A 21,366-nucleotide genomic window follows, 5' to 3' on the forward strand; every position below is an offset into this window, starting at 1 on the left:
CAGATGTTGACTTAGGAGTAGAGTTATCTCCTGTCACATCCCTAATGTAAGCCACTGCAAAAGCAATGCTGTTTTACTTTGTTGGGGCCATGAGCAAGAGCAAACTGAGAGATGAATTTCCCAGTCTCCACGGGCTTTCTTCTTTTCCACTGTGGTGTGAAAATGAATGTAGTATTTGGAATACTTGTGGACTGACAATCAGACAAAGGGAGTTTGGACTGGTGGCTCTTCTGTGACCATTGCTAAATGCTATGACCTGGTGCTTGGCTACCCAGTCTGGTAATGTTTCCAATGTTGGGTTTTGTTTAATTTGACATCAAATACATAACTGTGCAAATGTGGACTTCACAGCACTGCAGTACTTGCCCGTTGGGATGAGTGACCATGGTTTGTGGGTGTTGCCTGGGTGCTCCCAGGGCAGAGGTAGGTGGAGCCCATGATAAACTTTCCAGGTTTTTTTATTCTTTCTCAGGATGATCTGGGAGAATAAGGACATTATGGACTGCTCCCCTTTCACTGCCTCCAGCAAAGCCATGGAAGTTCATTTCTTTCACAAAGCAGTTTGAATGTGAAGTCCCAAGTGCAGTTATGAAGCACTTTAATGTCACTGTGCCACCAACCCACCGCTTCTCCAGCAGTCTCCAGCCTGGCTGGGTTCCTGGGTCAAACAATAAGGCAGGACTGGAAAAAACATGGACTGAAAGGGGGCAAATAACTCTCACTACAGATGCAAAATTATGATTTGAAGGCGGGAGCAGCTCCTTGAGAGCCCATCAGAATGGTGATGGCTGATAGGATGGGTCTTTACACTGAGCTCATCTTATACCAGCCAGTTTTTGAGGACTGTTATCTAAGGGCATCCTGTCATGCCCACAGAAATCCTTGGAAATTTGAAATTCCCTCTTAATTTGAGCAAGGAACTGCTGGTTCACCCAGCCAAGGTGGAGCTGCAGCTGCAAGCCCCATGCGTACAGATCACCCTCCACTGATGCCAGAGCTTTCCTTCTTAACACCAAGCACTTGATTCTCTGCTGCAGTCACTGGAGTAAATGCTGCAATGTAATTTGCACAACTTCTGGGGCAGTTGGGATCCCAAAACTTTAAAACCAAGTCAATAATTTAAAACATCAGCTTATCCTTCAAGTTTGGGATCTCTTCTAGTGCCTTGTAGGGTCAGTGAGATCCCTTTGGAGTCGGTACTGTAGTCAGAATGATCAGATGTGGGGTTTTTTTCCCACCCTTAATAGAAGAGACTCACCTGGCTTTATTTTTGGAGTGTTTACTCGCTAGTATTGCTTTTTCATGTATCAAAGGATAATTGAAACTCTCTTCCTCCCTGAGAAGACCTGTGATCCATCAGGAGAATGGCTTTCTAGAGCAGGCCCATAAAAAAGATACAGTTTGGTATTATAAGCACTCGCTGCCTATATATGCTAATAAAGAGATTGGGTGCCATCTGGATTAATTCTCCTATTTTCCCATAAAACTATAAAAAGCTATAAAAAAGCTTATTATTACATTTCTGATCTCTTTTGTTCCAACAAAGCAGCAGCACAGGAGGATGCTCCCTCGTTTGCAGTGGCTCCTCCATGGAGCCAGTGCCCATCCTCAGCAGCACAGGAGTAATTAACCCAGCATGTACTGGCCTTTTGGGTTTCTTCCATGCAAAGGAGCTTAGTGACCCACTGCTCATCCTTCCATAACCCCCAACCCCAACGTCACCCTGCAGATCCCATGGGGACACACCCTGGCACGCATGGCATAGGCAAGGAAAGGAGCTCCATGGGACTGGGGCTGGTAGGGGGACATGCAGCCACCCACCCACCATGCCCCTGCTAACAAATTCATCAATCTTAAAACCAAAGGCAGAAGAGGGAGGATGCATTTGACTGTGCTGCTCGCAGGCTGCTGCAGAACTGGACTGCTGGCAGGAGGTTTGCCACCCCTTGTTGTGTTGATGGCCAGTTTGTCCCTGTGCCAGCAATGTTAAAACCTCTTTATCCTCCCTTCCAGTGTTAATCTCCTCTCCTCTGACCCCCAGACCACCTGCAGGTCCCACGTTTGGCTGGTTTTGGCTGGTCTACTGATTTTTATATCTCTGGGTTAGAAAAGATACGTGATTAAAAGTAGGAGTGCTGATTAACCCAGATAGGGGATACTTGGGATAGTCCCTCTGGTGTGACTTCCTAAACCACCACAGTTTTCCTTCGGGTCTGTCAGATTAGGGAGCTTGAGTTATGAGCTTTGTATTATGGGAGGGATGTTGTATTTTCTTCCCCCAAACCACCTCACCCAACATCTGTGAAGATGCCATCCCACTTGCACTTGACTGCTTCTGGAGAGCAGGTCTTTCAGAGGTTTCAGTGGTGACCCCAAGACTTGCCTTTAATAAAGTATCACCTTGCCCATACCTCTCAGAGTAATAGTTGGGTTATAACAAGACTACTCCAGTGAGAATAAACTGGTGAAGACATCAGGGAACTCAGTGCCACTGTGTGTACGTGTGGGGAGTAATGCCCTCCTTCCTCCCTGTGTGCCCCTCCTCAAACCCCCAAGTTTAGCAGCGAGCTCCCGGTCACTCAGCACATTCCCCAGCTCAGGGGGAGCAGCCCTGGTACTTTAGTTCCAAATTCTGTGTGATGCCTGGCCAGAAACTGAAACAGAAGTAGGCTGATTACGTTTGTGTTCCCTCTGTGGACGTGTCTCATGCATCCCAGTAGCCTCACCTAACGTGACCTCTCCTAGCTGGTTCTTTGTATGACATGGTCAGGTTGAATGTCACCTTACCGGAGCCTTCCAAGGACCTATGACAGGTGACTTGCAACCAAATCCTCTTCCATTTCGATGCTCTGTGATTTATTTTTGTCCATTGAGAAAGAGACTTGAATGTTGGCGAGTGCTTGGACAAACGGTAGTCGATGTAGCTTTGCGCGCAGCTAAGGGCACGGCTGGTACCTGGAGAAACATCACTGCTGGGTCCTCAGGATCCAGGACCTTTGCATGCCACGAGTCTTCACCTTCTGCAGGCTGGAGCTTTGCAGTCCTCCATCCATATGGAAGAGACAGGAACGCTGCAACAACCACGACTGTAACATCCAAGTGATAAGACCACAAAAGAGAGGGAGGAAACACAGCGTCGCCGCGGGTACGAACGAGCAGCCTCAGCACCTTCTCAGGAAAGATCAGATGCTCTTCTGCTTGCACACTACCAACTGCAAAAGGAAAACAAAACCTCTGTGTGTTTGTGTGTGTAAATATTCTATAAATAACTGTAATTGTGTGTATTTAATGTATATACAACGATTATTACATTTTAACAATCTCAAGTATTGTACATAGCCCAAAACTTGGTCTCTTATTTTACTAGCACACCCACTGTAGATTTCCTTTTGGTCATTGTTGTTAATGTATCTGGTTAAATTACAAACTGGTCTCACTTTTACCTCAAAGGGTATATGTTCTTTATGTACATTTTATAAAGAAAAAAAAAATCACTCAGTATTTTTGGTTACCTTTTCAATTGCCATCAGTATTTTCTGTCTTCTTCCTCTTTGGCTGCATGCTGCCTGCGTGCTGGGAGGGACTGGGGGTGGTGGGAAGTATCAGGGAATTACAGGATGGTTTGGGTTGGAAGGGACCTCAAAGATTCCTTACTGGCTGTGTCCTTGCCTCCCCAGGGGATGTAAGAAAGGACCATTTCTCCCTGTGCCATGCCATCCATCCTGTCCCATCCCCTCCCCTCCCCTCCCATCCCATCCCATCCCATCCCATCCCATCCCATCCCTCCACCACTTTCAAGGTGGTGACCAGACCACCAAGAGGCCATGCCACTCTCTACCAGGTCCTTGCCTTCCCTTGCTTGTTGCCAGCAGAGTAACCAGGTTTTCCCCAGTCAAAGTCCTTTTCTTTGATAAAGCCCAACCACAAACCAGGGGAAACCTGCAGGAAAATGTGCCATGCCATGCCACACCACGCTAGTTCAGAGCACTCCTCCCCACAGCAGCCCTGTGGGTATGGATGTGATGGGAACACAGAGCTATCCAGTGATCTCTACCTTTGTGTAACAGTGCAGTGTAGTGCGTGCAGTGTAGTGCAGCATCTCCAGATACAACCTGGATCTCACTGCATGGTGAGTCCAGATTTTTCTAGGTCAGTGGCTACATGGCCCAAGTAGCCCACCTGGACATCAGCAGTCATGGGGTTGATGCCCATTCTCTGGTGCAGGTATGACCTGGGTGTTTCTATTTCTTGTCCAGCTCTTCTGTTGAGACCACAGCTTGGGGTCAGGAGCCATCTCCAGCTCTGTGCATGTACAGCACACTCAGGCCTTTAATCAGGGGGCTGGCAGAGCTCTGCTTCTAATGTGAAGAGTTAGAAGAATTCCCTGTTCCTGAAGCACAGCATCAGCTCACTGAGGAGCAGGAAGGCTCCAGGTTTTCACTGGATCTTTTGAAAAAAGGCCCAAGTCGACCTTTAAACTCCTCTGGTGTTTGGTGCCACTCAAGGGCAAGGTGGCCATGCTGCATGTCCATGTCACACTGGTGGAGCAATGAGTGGACAAGGAGCAGAGCAGCACTGAGGTGGGACCCTTTGCTTGTGGTTCCGTCTGTGGCTCTGTGGTGTTGGTCTGTGTGGAGATGAACTTTTTTCCCAACCCTTCAGCATGAGAAGTCTTTCTGTTGTAGGGGAAACAAGGCCACAATCTACATAACTAAAAGCAAACTTTGGGTCTTGTTGCATTTTGCAAGCTCTGACATTTCTGTGCCCTTTCCAGGTCCCGTGGTTGTGTCCATCATGTCCTTGGTTCGGGCTGTGACTGGCAGCTGGCAGCTCCTAAGCACGTGTTCAGATTCATTCCCAAGGTAAAGCTCAGAGTTTCCAGACGCTTCTTGCTCTCCAGTGGCCTCCACCACAGATGGTGACAAACAGCAACACACCGAAATTCGCAGCAGAAAAAAGGAAACCTCTTGTTTTTCAGCTTAAAAACATCCCACTGGGCTGTTGGATCTCACAGCCTGGAACCCTTTCTACCCACACACCCTCGTCCTGGCTGGAGGATATTCAGTGCTCACACTGATGGGCTGAAGCATTTTCTTTGCTGCATTTCAGGCACATTGAACTCCCCCTGGTCTGTCCCTCCATGGTAATTAGCTCTTATCTCCTGAGTCAGCCAAGAGGAGATCCAAGGGCACATACTACAGAGTGTGAACAAAGCCAGTACTATACACGTTCATACTCTTCAGCCTGGAGAAGAGAAGGCTGTGGGGGGACTTCATTGCAGCCTTCCAGTCCCTGAAGGGAGCAGAGGAACAGGAGGGGAATCAGCTTGTTAAAGGGCAGAGACTGGCAGGACAAGGGGGATGGAGTGAAGCCGGAGGAGGGAAGGGTGAGATGAGATATTGGGGGGAAGTTCCTTGCAGAGAGAGTGGTGAGGGGCTGGAACAGGCTGCCCAGAGAGGGGGTGGGTGCCCCATCCCTGGGGGTGTTCAAGGCCAGGTTGGCTGGGGCCCTGGGCAGCCTTGTGTAGCTCCAGGCCTGGAGGTTGGTGTCCCTGCCTGTGGCAGGGGGTTGGAGCTCTGTGACCCTTGGGGTCCCTCCCAACCCAGGCCACTCTATGATTCAATGTTACTATTACAACTACTTTATGCTCATAGTATTTACACCCCAGCTATCCACTGTCAATCAGAGATGCTCTCCATCCTTGCCCGCAGCTGCCACCCTGTCTCCAGCCTGCCTCAGGAGCCAAGGCTTGAACCTCACTGTCCCCATCCCACCCATTCCCACAAAGGTTCCTGTAGGTTGGCAGGCTGACATAAAGCATCCACACAAAACCATTTGATGTCTGTGGTACTTTGCTAACAGAACACCCTCAGCTTTGTCAGAGATTTATTTTTTACCTGTATTTTGGTTGCTGGAAGTATTTTATTTGTGGAAACAGGACAGTTTCAGAGTAAAATTAGCTAAGAGCAGGTGGCAAGCCTAGCCTTTAAGACAGGCTGAGTGCTTAGGGCAATGCCTACTCCTAATCAGCTGCCTGCTGAGCACCCTAGACAGTGGCAGAGCCCGTTGAGCTGCCAGCACTGTCAGACCTGTCTCCCTTGAGAATGCTTTTTGTTCTCTATTTTTTTTACTTTCTTTCTGGGATTTTTTTGTTAGGATGTTGCTTTTTTTCCTTGTTTGTTTATGACAGGAGGAAGGGGTGTATTTGCAGGGATTAAAGTATTACTGGAGTGGCTCCAGGCTTCCCACAGCCCTCGTTATTTGCTCTAATCCCACCAGAACACACCATTTCCCTCACAGTCCTTAATTACAGAGTGAAAATTAATAAAATAACAAGGCATAAACAATGACATTCCCATGAGGGATGTAAACCCCAATTTATTTTGGGTGCAGCAAAACCCCATGGTTTGGCTGTGCTCACTGTGACATGACATTTTCAGCCCAGCTCCTCAGGGAACAAGACTTACACAACCCTCCCCTGAGTGGTTCTGTGTCTCTCTCTCTCTCTCTGCCCCTTCATTTTAATAAGGCCTGAAATCGTTTTGTCCCCTTTCAACTGGGCTTGAAGAGCAGCTGAGATCACAAGAACAGTGTGTTTATTGGGAGATGGGTTGTTGGGGGTTTTTTTGAGAGGGGCCATGAGGTAAGGATGTGAGGGATGGGTGAGGCTGGGGTGAATGCCTCCAGAGTGGGAGGGATCAAGTGGCCAGCAGAAAATCCAGCCAGGAAAAAGGGATTGAGAGGTCAGGTTCATGCAGTGGCCTGAAAATACCATCAGGAGCAATTCTGTAATAGCTGAATTAAGGTGGGAGGTGTGTTATGGAGCAATGACTGTGGAGAGGTGAGAATCCCTTGGGCTTTTATTAGTATTTTTGCTTTTCCCTTTATTTTCCCTCCCAATCTCCTAGGGTCAGTGTAGCTACCAGCACCCAGTTCTTCCATTAAGGGCTGAGGACTAACTCATGCTGAGGACAGGAACAGGCAGCACCTAATGCTTACACAGCTAATTAGGTGCTATTAAGGCACCCTAATGACTTAATCAAGGAGATTTTTTTTTCTAACAACTCTGGCACATTCCCAAGCCCCCAGCCCTGGCAGGTCTTGTGGTCTGGAGGCTTTCTACCTTTCTAGCTGCACAGAGAGGGGCAAAGGGGATCCTGAAAGGGTTCTGCATCAGGAGAAACAAAGTCAAGGCTCTTCTACCTGCAAAGGAGGCACTAAGAGAGGATGTGACAGAGGTCTGCTAAACCTACCGGGCTCTGGAAAGGATTTGGGAGTGGTTGGTTGTATTTCTCCTAACAGAGAAAGAATTGCTCAGGCTTTTCTTCCCCAGTTTGTCTCTGTGCAGCACGTACCATGGGTTCATACAGTGCTGTCCTTCTGCCTGCCTTGTCCTACATTTTCCCACTTATTTCCTAGGAGATCCCACAGGCAGGTCCCTTCTGGGATGAAGAATAGGATAAGGATAAGATAGGATGGAATGGAATAGAATCAAATCATTTTCAGCTGGAAGGGACCTACAGTGACCTTCTAGTCCAACTGCCTGATCACTTCAGCAATGACCAAAAGTTAAAACAGGTTGTTAAGGGCATTGCCCAAATGCCTTTAAACATGGACAGGCTTGGGGCACCAACCACCTCTCTAGGAATCCTCTCAGGAAAGAAATGCCTCAACATGTAGAGGCTGAACCTCTGCAGCACAACTCTGAACCATTCCCATGCATCCTATGGCTGGATCCCAAGAAGAAGAGCTCAGCACCTCCCTCTCTGCTTCCCCTCCTCAGGAATTGGCTCCTCAGCCTCCTTTTCTCCAAACCAGATGATCACTGAGTGCTCAGCTGCTCCTCACAGGACATGCCCCCCTGCCCCTTCACAGCTTGGTTGCCCTTCTCGGGACGCACACCCTGCTCTTGGCTTTCAATGAGCAAAGGCACATGGTAACCCCTGCAAATGCAGCCCAGGGCTTGGACTGGGACTATCACCCTTAGAAACCTCCTCAGCTGATGAATGTCTGGTAAGAGACAGAGGGTTCTGCCCTGTGTGTCCTCCTCGTTCTTCCTCTGGTTATTATCGTCTCTGTCCTTCGAGGCTGTATCTCTGCCTGCCTTGTGAACCATCTCCCCTGCTCTTCTGCACCTCCACCTCACTTCACTAGCCTGGAGAGCCCCTTCCAAGGGGTTAGGCTCACCTCAGCCTCACCTTTCCATGCAGAAAGTGAGAAACAAGACAAACACAAATCCTGTTGTGTTTTTTCTTTAAAGGACAAAATGCTCAGAAACTGAGGGATAAATTGTCTTCGTTACTAATAGGTGGTAATTGCATCCTGTATGAAGCACTGAGAGAGACAGTCTGAGGCTTAAATAGCCTCTAAACCTCTTCCTAATTGTCATTATGGGTCTGGCTGATCACTCAGCAAGAGGCTGCTCAGTGCAAGTCCCATTCCCCACTGGGTTGGAACGCAGATGAATACTAATATGTGGCTAATGCAGGGAGATTGACCACTTGAAAGGACAGAAAGCATTTCATTTGTTTTAAAAAAAAATTACAATAAAAATCAAGAGCTCTTTTTAATTAAAGAGACTTATTTAACAGGATAACTGGCTGAAAGTGCAGCCTGATGCTTTCCCTTTGATCCAGTCTAGGGAACATCTGGGACAGCATCCCATTGCGTGGCAGGAGACGTGCATCCCTGGGTATTTGCTCAATATTCAGGTACAATGAGGCTGCCTGACAGGAGAACTGGATGCAAATGTGATATTAGGACTTTTACCAGTACCCACAGCATGGAAGCAATGATAGTGATGCTCTGTGGGGCTGTCAGGAAGAGAGGCAGCATCTGTCTGCATGAGGTGTGAAGCTGGATAGTGAGGACTTCAGAAAATAGAGGAGAAGAGGAGGATGCTGTGAGCTTTACCTGCCATTGAGTCCTGGTGGATAGACAGCGCTCTAAAGTATGGACTGACTCTGTGGGCTGTGGTGCAGCATGGGTTGGTGGGTGGTTGCAGGTCTCATGGCTGTCTCTGAGCTACAGGCGATCGCTTGCACACCAGGAACTGACTGTGACAGCACCATGTGTCAGCAAAAAGTGCTTTGGGTGCTACGGGGCCACGTGTTCCTGCACGTGTCAGCGTGGCCAGGGTTTGAGTGCTGGTGGTAGTTATGCCTTCCCATTTAGAAAGGCTCCAGGCATGTCTAAGGAAGGTCGAATACCAGACCAAGTCCATTTCACCTGTAAGAAAGGAATGGAGATGCACCTGCTTTTGGATACCTGGATGTGGGGTCGATCAAAAAGGTGGCTCAGTGTCCTGCTCAGTCTCTCAGACAAGGAGGAAAAGCAGAGGACACAAAGCAAGGCTTTTATGAGCACCAGCAGCTCTCTCCTAGTAAAATCAGCAGGTTGGCAAGAGCAATTAATCTTACAGTCTTTTGTTGGGAAGTGAGGAGGTTACTGGAGGAGGAGAGCAACGTTTCTTTTGTCAGGCCTAGAAAATAGGGCACTGGACAAGCAAGGAGCAAAGGTCAGGCACGTGCTGTTGAATGTTTATTGCCATGCTTCATGGGGTCTCCAGCCCCTCCTGGCCCCCCTTGGGACTGTGCTGCCTCCAGAGAGGCTGCAGTAGTTACACTGATCCTGGGAACAGGCTGCAGCTTGCTAGCAGAGTAGGGATGCAAATGTCGAAGGAGCTGGCCAGGAGAAACGGCCCAACGTTGGTTTCTCTTCATGAGGGGCCATGAGATTTCATCCTACAAGATGAAAGGCCTGATACCCTGGGAAGAGAAATCCAACTACTGCCAGCCTTCGTGCTCCTCTTTGGCATTGAGGTCTGTGACTCTCCACAACCTCCCTGCCACCCTTCATGGGTTAGAGAGGAAAGAGTAAAGCCTGTCTTGCCCTAAGCATGCTCCCAACACCTTAGGGCTGTGATTATAATCAGATCTCAAGTCTAATGGCTTCAGGCAATTGCTTCCAGGTGCCAGGAAGGAATTCCCCTCCAGACACAGCTGCTCACGTTCATTGGGCTCTATTTGCTTGCTGTTAAGTTGAAGCAGCAGAGATGTGCCAGAGCTGGGGGTGGGCAGGGGGTTGTGCTTGCTTTTTCTCTGTCTGGATGATCCTTGTTCATGTGTGTGAGGTAAGCTGGTGTATGTGTGGGGGTTTCTCACTGGTGGGGCTAGCAGGGATTGCTTTGCTTTTTTCTGCCTTCCTCCATGGGAGGGTTGGCAGGGGTCATCTGTTTAGCTCCCTGCCCAGGCATCCACGCTGTGTTGGTCTCCTGTGGCACTGAAGAGCTTATCAAGAATGAGAGTTCCATTTACTTACTGCCACTGGAGTGGATACAGGGGCTTCCAATGAAGTTTAATGATCTGTGACATTCAGGTTATGATCCAGGTGATGTAGAATTTCACCTGCACTTAAACCATATTAATTTTTTCTTAGTGAAGTCACTAGCTTCAGAGCAGAAGTCTATCTTTCAAATGAGTACTCAGACAGGGTTTTCTATTTATTATGTTGCTGAAGGCAGAAATAGTGTTGGGCAACGTGTGGTGCCTTCCTGTGGTATCTCAGTCCTTTATAAACTGGTAAACTAAGGCCCTATCTAGCTGTGCCTTCTCTGCATATCTAATGCCAGGATTTAAATCTCAGACACTCATCATCCTGCCCTGGGAATGGAGACACATAGGACAGACAAGGAGGAGCTGGCAGAATTTGGCTTTGGAGATAACAACATTTAAGCCACCTTGTGTGGAGAATTCCTGACTGCAATTTTTCTGTTCCCATGCATTTCTACCATCTAATGACCAGTACATCTTGTCACAGCCTGGCCACAGCTGAGCATATGAATGCTCTAAATAAACATGGCTGTCAACTTTATTTGGACCAACCCCATCATTGTGTTCATCTTCCTTCCTCCACTCCCTCCCTGCAAGATCACTCTTTGACTACCCACCCCCTTCCCCAGCACTGCTGCCACTGCCTCTCAGCCTTGTAGGACTTCTGGTGATGTTGAAGCTTCAAACAACTTGGGGAATGAGGAAGCTGAAGGCACTGAGATGTCTCTGGAGCAGATGGAGGCTGTGAGTTGAGTCCCAGCAGGACTGAATGTTTCAGGGAACAGTCCAGGGCACCTACATGTGAGAAGCTGGCTGGGATACTGGAGCTGAGAGCAAGAACAGGTCTGGAGGTAGGAGCTAGGGCTGATATTAGGACGTGTCCCTGTAGGGAAAGGAAGGGCTGGCCAGTGGTTGGGTCCTAGGACACTACATGGTGATGAGGTTGCTGCCTAGTGCTGATGCTGACTCGCTCCTCCTGGCTGAGAAATGGGCACAGAGGGAACTAGAAATAGGCTGGAGGCACCTCTGGGATGAGGCTGCAAACCTGTCCCTTAGGCCAGGGCAGGACTAGACTGCCTGCCTTTGTGCTGTCAGCTTCTGCCCTGGTCCAGTGAGGGTGTTGGGACCTTATCTGATAGATATTTTGGCACATGATTCCAAAATTGCAATGGAAATGACCTCTGGCCTGCACACCCTAAGTGTGTCCCTACCACCACCTCCTGCAGCCTTGGCACACTGCATCTAACTCCTGAGCATGCCAACATCTTCTGGAGCTTCAACAGCTTCAACTGGTCTTTTATCTCCAGCTGATCCTCTTCAGAGGACCTGTGGTGTGCAGCTGCAGCCCGCACCAGCAGGACTGCACCCCCTGCAAACGTGGCTCTAGCCAGTTCCTTCTAATGAATGGCTTTGCATTGCACCACAGAGCTTCTCCCCACAGCCTCTGGAGTGGAGAGCCCAGAGGGGTCCAGATGGCAGCTCTTCCCTGGACTGCATCAGCCCCTTTGGCAAACATCACAAAACTCGTGGCATTAAAGAGCATCTGTCACCTCATTTGGGGCAGGGAGAGCTGCGTGTTCAGTCCTCCTCCTGGAGCCAATACAGCAGCGTGAGCACTGCAGTGTGAAGGAGCATATAAATACCTGAAGTATGGGATGCAGGGGGACATGGGCAGCCTCTTCTCAGTGTCTGTGGGGACAGGACAAGGGGCGATGGGCTCAAGTTGGAGCACAGGGAGTTCCCCCCCAATGTGGGGAAGAACTTCTTCCCAGTGAGGGTGAGGGAGCCCTGGGACAGGCTGCCCAGGGGGTGTGGATTCTCCTTCTCTGGAGAGATTCCAGCCCCGTCTGGACACCGCCCTGTGTGCCCTGTCCTAGGGACCCTGCTTTGGCAGGGGGTTGGACCCCATGAGCTCTGGGGGTCCCTTCCAACCCCTGTGAGTCTGTGATATCTATGATGGTACCTTGGAGCCCTGTGCCCCGTGCAGAGCCCCTCCTAAGCATGTTTACACAGCCTAAAGCAAAGCAGAGGATGTGGCTCATTTTGCAAGACGGTGACAAGATTCGTGGACATACTCCTTGGGACAGTGATAATCTCTTCAGAGAAAGCTGAAGCATTGGTACCTTGGTGAAGCTTAACTTCCACTTTATTAATTGAATTGGATTCCTCCTTTGCTGATATGCAGAAGACTGTATTTCCTTGCTTTCTCATTCCTAATGAAGATCATCTTGCATCTGGGACATATATTATATACCCAGCTGGCACATTAAATGCATTTCCTATATAATATAGAGACTTTTTTTTATTTAAGATGAAAAATTAATTGAACACCTAATCTTCCTGCTTCTGGTGTTGCTGTATGTAGTGAAATTTAATTCCATTACTAAAACTGCATGTTCCATTTCACTTTTTAAGTGGTATATTTATTTTTCTAATAAACTTTAATTTTAGTTCTTTAAGGAACATGATCATATTGAGCTCCACACTGGATGCTGCATTTTCCTTTAAGTTGGAGACATCAGTCAAAGAGTATTAGATTTATTTGTTCTCTTGATTAACCTTAAAGGAGACAAGACTTCATAAATAACCATCTCTGGTAGCATTTTTCTTTATGTGTGGTGATCAGTGTTGCAGTCACACCTCCATGTGCTGGCTGCAACACTCAGTTTTCATTTTGGTTATTTTAATGCAATGGAAAATTCTAATTAATCCAGCTTTGGGCAGACTCTTCAGAGTCCCACCAACACCCATTGTGCTCTGCAACTGAAGTCAATAATCCTGCCAAACTTTTGCATACAGTTTTGCTCAAGTTAGTGAGCCCCTGGAAGTGGTAATTCCCATGTGCTCATGTGCTTAAATCTCTGAGATCTGGGAGTTTAAGGGTATATCCATCAGGCAGCACACTACAGGAAGGTTCACACTGCTGACCTGACTCAACGTAGGTCTAGAAAACACAGTGCTGTGCAACTTTGTTGGAGTTTATGTTTGGATGATGGAAGAGGGGTGCGTTCTCTGAGCCAACAAATCCTATTTCTTTGCCACAGTGGTGAAGATAGATCTTCATCTTGAGAGGAGAGGATCTTGAGAGGGATCAGAAGATCCCTCTGATTCCAGTAGTGAGATGAATCCTCACTGAGAACCTCCAGTGCATCCATGTTTTCACTATCCTTTACAAAGATGACATGAGCAGCACTCAAAGAAAACCCACCATTCTCTTGGCTTTCCTTTCTGTACTTTCATACCAGATGCCAGATAAACTTTGTGAGCTTTTCTTCCCTCCTCTTTCTTTTAAGCCAGAACTTATTGCATATTCCTTTTCATTTAAGCAAAAATAAACTTCAATTCTTTCCAATTGCTCTAGTTGAAAATTCATTCAAATGGATTATAATTGGGATCCAGGATTTTCATTTCACATATGAGAAGAGCTGAGATTAGCTCCTGCTGAAAATCACACCTGGCTTCAAACTTTGAAACTACTATGAAGGTGTTGCACTTGGGCTGGAAGAATCCCAGACATAGACACAGGCTGGGAGAAGAGCTCCTGGGGAGCAGCCCTGCTGAGAAGGACCTGGGTGTCATGGGGGATGAGAAACTTCCCATGAGCAGCAGTGGCTCCTGCAGCTGGGAAGGGTGATGGGATCCTGGGCTCCATCAGCAGAGGGGTGGCAGCAGGGACAGGGAGGGGATTGTCCCTCTCTGCTCTGCCCTCGGGAGGCCCCAGCTGGAGTCCTGTGTCCAGAGATGGGGCCCAACACAAGGAAGATGTGGGGCTGTTGGAGAGGGGTCAGAGGAGCCACAGAGATGCTCAGAGGGCTGGAGCAGCTCCCCTATGGAGAGAGGCTGAGGGAGCTGGGCTGGTTCAGCCTGGAGAAGAGAAGGCTGTGGGGGGACGTCATTGCAGCCTCCCAGTCCCTGAAGGGAGCAGAGGAACAGGAAAGGTGCAAGAATTTGCTCTGCCTTTCCTGGATGAGAGATGATGGAAGAGGATGCAATAAGGCTTTTCTGGTAAGGATGTTGTCAGCAGACAGGGATAAGCAGGGTGACCTGATGGCCACCTCACTCACAGTGATCAGTTTTCCTGGCTTTCTGGAGAGCAGACATCAGTAACAATCTTTCAGCATTTGAAAGCTTGTTATAAAAGCAGCCATGTCCTTTCTTTGCCCATATCACAGACTCATAGGTTTGTTTTAGTTAGAAAAGACCTTTAAGATCACCAAGTCCAACTGTCAACCCAGCACTTCCAAGGCCACCACTGAAAGGTGTCCCTCAGCACCACATTTACACGTTTTAAATATCCCCAGGGATGAGTTGCTGATTCCACCAATGCCCTGGGCAGTTTGTTCCAATGCTTGGCAGCCTTTGGGTGAAGAAAATTTTCCTACTGTCCAATCTAACCTATACCTGGTGTAACTTGAAGTAATTTCTTCTTGTCCTATCGCTTGTTACTTAGGAGAAGAGATGGACACCTTCCCTGGCTACAACCTCCTTTCAGGAGCAGATTGTACCTGGTATGATCTAGGGGCACTTGGCCAAGCCTCAGTGCAAGGGCTGCAGTGGATGTTTGTTGGTCCATATGAGTTATGTACCCTCCATCCCAAGGGGGCTTCTAGCTGGTTTGAGGATGGCAAGGTGCATGGCTGTTCCCCAAAAGTGTTTGGCAGTGATGAGATACAGTTAGGGGGGTCTTCTAGGAGATGGGAATTCAGGGGGATAATGCTAGTAAACCTTTATTCCTCAGGCTGTGCCAGTTTTAATTATTTTTAGTGAAGAATTCTACCTGGGTTTCCCAGCCAGGTCCTTCAAGGGGATTTTCCTGTGCTCTGGGGCTTTGCTTAGAGCTCTTTAGGAGGGCTGGTAATAAACAGTCAAGCTAACAAAATGTTAATGAAGAGTTTAATGGCCATATCTGAGAGTATATATGGCCCGTGAATGGAGACAGGGTTTTTCCCTTCAGTGTAATTTGAGGCAGCTCCTTCTCCTGTGAAAAATTCTCCATAACTCAAAGAAAGAACAACGGGGAGCGTTTTCAAGGCCAGTAAGCCACTTAGAGAGACAAGCAGGCATAGCAGCTCATAAAAGATGCTCTGGATTTTTGGCTGATGTAAAGATATTGGGAACCAGCCAGCCAGCTGAGCAACATTTATTTACAGCAATTGAAGATCCACTCTTCCTCTTTACATGGCAATAAAGAACTGAGGATGAACAAGAAGGGAACCCCCCATTGAAACACACCAGGTGTCCTGAGGATTGGAGGAGTCCTGTGATTTCCTTCAGCTGACCACTGACCCCTTCCAGCTGTTCCAAATTTTGCCTGGAATCACTTTAAATTGAATGGAAAACAGAGGCAGCCTTTCCTACATGTGGTGCTGAGCTTTCTGAAGGGTGAGCCCTCTTTGTGTGATGTTTCAATGCAAGTGGGGTAAGTCTTCATTAAGGAAGCAGAAAGCTGAAACGCTCTGATTTGGCAACTTGTATGTCAAAGGTCTCATATTCCTCCATCATCTCTGAATTCTGCTTTATAAATCATGATTCATAAGAAATGTCTTCCAGAAAGGCATTTAGGCTGGAAGATTTTTAAGAGATTAAACCCAAACATTCTCCCTGGCAGCTGATCTTTGCAGTTAACAACTCTCACTGTCATTTACTCCAGTTCCTGATTTGTCATGTTTGGGTGGGGATGTTTTGCTGTGTTTTCTCTCTGCTATGTTACAAAGGTAATTTCTGTTGTAAATTCTCACTTGTCATAGAGTTAAACCTTGGTCTGTCTTGTGGCATTTCCAGTTCAAGACTATTTCTGGGCAAACTAAACCATCATCTCATTTTTAAGGTGGCTCTGGTGCAGTGGAGCTGTTCTGTCACTGGCAAGTGAAGGTTCATACAGCTGTAATATCTCTGCATAGGACCAAAGTTGCCAAGTAGGTGGATGATTTTGTACCTGTGAAATGCTGATGAGCGTGGGCAGGGTATGGTTGCAGCTACATCTGCCAGCCAGACAGGGAGTTTATTCACTCTACTTAGTTCCAAGTGAAGCCAGCATACTTCTTGATGTCTGTATAATAAATGAGAAGAATTTAAGTTATTTAGAGGTCTGTGTTTAAGAAACCATTGACTGGTTAAGCCTAGAGTCTTTTGCCTTCTGCTATACCCCCTACTCTCTAGGTGGAAATGATGCCTTCAGTCAGGGGACAGGTATCTCAGCTGTAGCCCAGATCTGTGCTCCTGTACTGTAACATTTTGAGGTACCCAAACTGGCTTCCTTAAAGCCAGGTAAGGTGACTTCTGCTTCCACTGGACTGGGGACACATGCAGATTTCTAAAGGCAATGATAATTGACTTGCCAAGAGGAGGCTATAACTTGCCTATAGGTAAATCCTTTTCCTGTGTGCCCTGGCTAAAAAGAAGCAAAACTATTGTTAAGTGTAAAGCTCTTTCCTACAACAAACATACTGTGAATGAGTCAGAAGATGAAAATCCAAATTTAACTGATGGACAGCCAGTATCAGCTTCCAGTGTTATTAAGAAGTCCTGGATTCATCGAAGCCCCATATACCCAGCACGATTCAAATGAGCAGCTGCACAGTTGGGAGCCAAATCTAAAAGTGATAATCTGGTTTATTGTTCAATTGCCACATTCATTTTAGGTAAAAACTCTGCATTTCTGCATGCTGGAAATCAGATTGGTGTCTTGTCTGGTTTCATATCCTGTTATAAACTGTAGGAGATACAGAAAGAAATGGTGAGCAGTAAGATGAGGGATGTACAGACTGGGTCAAGTCAGTTTAAAAATACCAAACATTCTGTTTGGGTTTTTTTTTTTTTTCTTTTTAGGGTAATATATATACAGAAAGAGAAGGAAAGTATTCCAGAAAGCTAAAAATGCCTGGGTAAGATGCAAGCTTGAAGCTTAAATACCTTGTTAAACAGAGAAAAGTTTTCCAGAGATTTGTATGAATTTAGCAACATGAATTTTTGCATTGAAAAAGACATTAAACTCCTTCAGCTGGAAAAAAAAATAGGATAGATTTCTAAAATATCATCACTGTGTGCTGGCTAACAATGAGAGCAGCAGATCAGAGACCTGAAACACAGATGCTCAGACATCAAGCTCTGCACAGTGGCAGTATTGTAGCTCATGAGGTTAATCCAAAGTGTGACTGTTGCTAAAATACCCCTTATGATCCAGGGGTTGAAGCCAGGCTGGGGGAGCTGGGCTGGCTCAGCCCAGAGAAGAGAAGCTGCTGCTGGGGAGAGCTCTGAGCCCCTTCCTGTACCTCAAGGGGCTCCAGGAGAGCTGGAGAGGGGCTGGTGCCCAGGGCAGGGAGGGCCAGGCCCAGGGGAACGGCCTTCAGCTGCAGGAGGGGGATGGAGAGGGGCTGGGAGGCAGAAATCCTTCCTGGGGAGTGGGGAGGCCCTGGCACAGGGTGCCCAGAGACGCTGGGGCTGCCCCTGGATCCCTGGCAGGGTTCAAGGCCGGGTTGGATGGGGCTTGGGGCACCCTGGGCTGGGAGGAGGTTGTGCTTGTCCATGGCAGAGGGCATTGGACTAGATGACCTTTGAAGGTCCCTTCCGACCCAAACCCTTCTGTGATTCCATGACCCAGGAGTGGTGTGTTCCTCCTCCTCATCTGTAGCTGTGGGGCTGCAGGGTTAGAGAAGAGGATGGACAGTTGGGTGAAGACCTGCCCTGTGTTACTGGGACAAAAGAAAAGGACTTGAGAGCTTACCTGAGGAATATTTGGGAGTGGTTTTACATGTGTTTCTGCAGAAAAGATGGAGCCCACCCACATAACACAAACAAACTTGTCAGGGGAATTCACAAGGCTGAAAATGCCAAATGTCCCTTTTTAAAACAGTTTGGATGGCAGGGTCAGGGCTCTTGGGGGGCCCTTAGGCAGAAAGATCCCCCTTCCCTTGCAAAGTGCTGGGAATGAAATGGTACAGATGGTTTGGACTGGAACCTGTGCTCTGAAAGGCAAATGCCAATGGCACTGAGCTGCCCCAGGGCAGGGTCAGCTCAGCTGGGAGGGAAAAGTTCTTCCCTGGCAGAGTTGTGGGGCTGTGGCACCGGCTGCCCAGGGAGGGGGCTGAGTCCCCACCCCGGGTGTGTTTAACAGAGGGGAGATGAGGTGCTCAGGGATCTGGGTCAGCACAGGACAGGGATGGTTGGACTGGATGATATTAAAGGTCTTTTCCAACCTTGTGTTTCTGTAACCAGTCTCATGTCTGTGTGTGAGGGTTCGTTACATGCTGGGTACACTCGTTATACTTAATAACTGAGTTGTTAATAACACTGTTAGGTGGTTCATGGAAGTTCAAGTAGTCCTACGGTTCCTGCCTGGTTGCTGAAGGATAGCAGAATTCTGGGTTTGTTTTTTTTTTCTTTTCTTCTCCAAGGTGAAGTTGACCCAAAAATAGAATTTAGTTTCAAAGTTTTTAGTTTAAAAGAATTTAGTTCAAGTCTCTGCAAACTCAGAATGGTGATAACATACACTTCATCTCCTTCTGACTATATTGTATTTATGAATCTAGCTAACTTGATTTAGCTTTTAAAATTTACCTTGGTGAAGTTATTTTCTGGGTTATCAAAAGAGCCAATGGGAATAGCTGGTCCAGTACCAGCATGCTTTAGTGGATAGATTACATTTAAAAATGAAGCCCTCTGTATTTATTTGAAAAACCCAAGTGTGTAATTAAAGCAGGGATTATGTTAAAAACAAGATGAGTTGATGTGACTTCCTGACTGGAAGAGGTAGAAAATGATTAAATGGTATCTCCCTTCACCTTCCTTCCATCTTCTCCTCAAGCTCCATCCATCCTTGTTGTCCAGAAGAAGCTGAAACTGCAATAACAGAAGGAAAATAAGCTGCCAAATGAGGTTCTTTGTGTGACTTGCCCACATTCTCTTTTAAAAAGAAGGATGCCCATACATATTCCAATACAGATATGCGTTTATTTCAGCTTTTTTTTTTTCCTTTTTTTGTATTGTATTATTGTCAGTCACTCCAGTCTTTAAAAAGGGCAAGAAGGAGGATCCTAGCAACTGTAGGCCAGTCAGCCTCACCTCTGTCCCTGGAAAGGTAATGGAACAGCTTGTTCTGGATGCCATCTCCAAGCAATTGGAAGAGAAGAAGGTCATGAGGAGCAGTCAGCATGGAGTCACCAAGGGAAGATCATGCTCGACCAGTCTCATAGCCTTCTATGATCTCATCACCTGCTGGGTAGATGGAGGGAGAGCAGTGGATGTCATCTACCTTGACTTCAGCAAGGCTTTTGATACTGTCTCCCATGACACCCTGATAGCAAAGCTGAGAGAGCATGGGATAGATGAGGGGACAGTGAGGTGGGTTGAGAATTGGCTGTCGGACCGAGCCCAGAAGGTTGTGACTCATGGAGCAGAATCTGACTGGAGACCTGTGACTAGCGGTGTTCCCCAGGGCTCGGTGTTGGGTCCAGTCCTGTTTAATATCTTCATTGACGACCTTGATGAGGGAACAGCATCCACCCTCAGCAAGTACCCGATGATACAAAGCTGGGAGGGGTGGCTGACACGCAGGACACTGAGCTGCCATCCAGAGAGACCTGGACAGGCTGGAGAGCTGGGCAGGGAGAGACCAGATGAAGTTCAACAAAAGCAAGTGGAGAGTCTGGCACCTGGGGTGGAACAACCATTTGTATCAGTACAGGCTGGGGGATGACCTGCTGGAGAAGAGCTCTGTGGAGAAGGACCTGGGGGTCCTGATGGGTGACAGGGAGGCCCTGAGCCACCAGTGTGCCCTGGGGGCTGAGAGAGCCAATGGGATCCTGGGGGCATCAAGAGGAGTGTGGCCAGCAGATCACAGGAGGGGATCCTCCCCCTCTGCTCTGCCCTGGTCAGGCCCCACCTGGAGTGTTGTGTCCAGTTCTGGGCTCCCTGGGATCAAACAGACAGGGATCTCCTGGAGAGAGTCCAGAGGAGGCTACGGAGATGCTGAAGGGCCTGGAGCATCTCCCCTGTGAGGAAAGGCTGAGTGAGCTGGGGCTGTTCAGCCTTGAGAAGAGAAGACTGAGGGGGGGACCTTATAAATGTTTATAAATATCTTAAGCATGGGATGCAGGGGGAAATGGGCAGTGTCTGTGGGGTCAGGACAAGGGGCAATGACTGCAAGTTGGAGCAGAGGAAATTCTACACCAACATGGGGAAGAACTGTTACCCGGTGAGGGTGAGGGAGCCCTGGGACAGGCTGCCCAGGGGGTGTGGAGTCTCCACCTCTGGAGAGATTCCAGCCCCATCTGGACACTGACCTGTGCAATATGAGCTGGGGAGCCTGCTTTGGCAGGGGGGTTGGACCCAATGATCTCTCAAGGTCCCTTCCAACCCCTGTGAGTCTGTGATTCTGTCTTTTGTCTGTTTTTCCTGCCTATGCAGAATCAAATACAACTGGCTCTGGGTGATGAATGCTAGGTCAAGAAATGTAATGATAAACAATTTAATGATAAGCAATCAGCATAGAGCCCAAACACAGCTTGCCCTATAATTCCTCAGTTCTCTAAGAAGTTTTTCATTGTTTTAAGAAGAAGCCAGTAGCCAATGTGGCAGCAAGGTGACATGAGCAACGTGATCAGCAATCCCATCCAACCCAACCAAGTTTCAAATCATTTGTTGTCTTGGATGTGGTGAGTTAGCTGCAGGTTTCTCTCCAGTGGTCACCTCTTTCCTTGTTCTTTCCCTGTCATCTCCACAGAGTGATTTTTGTACGTATCGACTGGTTTTATTCAAAACCATTTATCTTCTGGTGTCAGACAATGAATTAACTACACTTCTTTCCTGCTACCCAGTATTCTGGCTGACCAATAAGGGCAAAATGTTTTATTCTTTTCTTTTATAAAAGTTTTTGGTGTTACAACTTCTAGTTGTATGCTGTGCTTCCCACAAGACAAGCAGACAGCAGCCTCCTGGTATGTGGTCAGCAGCATTGCTGATGATATGGTGGTGACTTGACTGGGAACCTGAGGACAAATCACTGCATTGAGACCACACCTTGGACTGCAAGGTCCAG

Source organism: Gallinula chloropus, assembly GCF_964237585.1.
Source record: "Gallinula chloropus genome assembly, chromosome: 14".
Lineage (NCBI taxonomy): Eukaryota > Metazoa > Chordata > Aves > Gruiformes > Rallidae > Gallinula > Gallinula chloropus.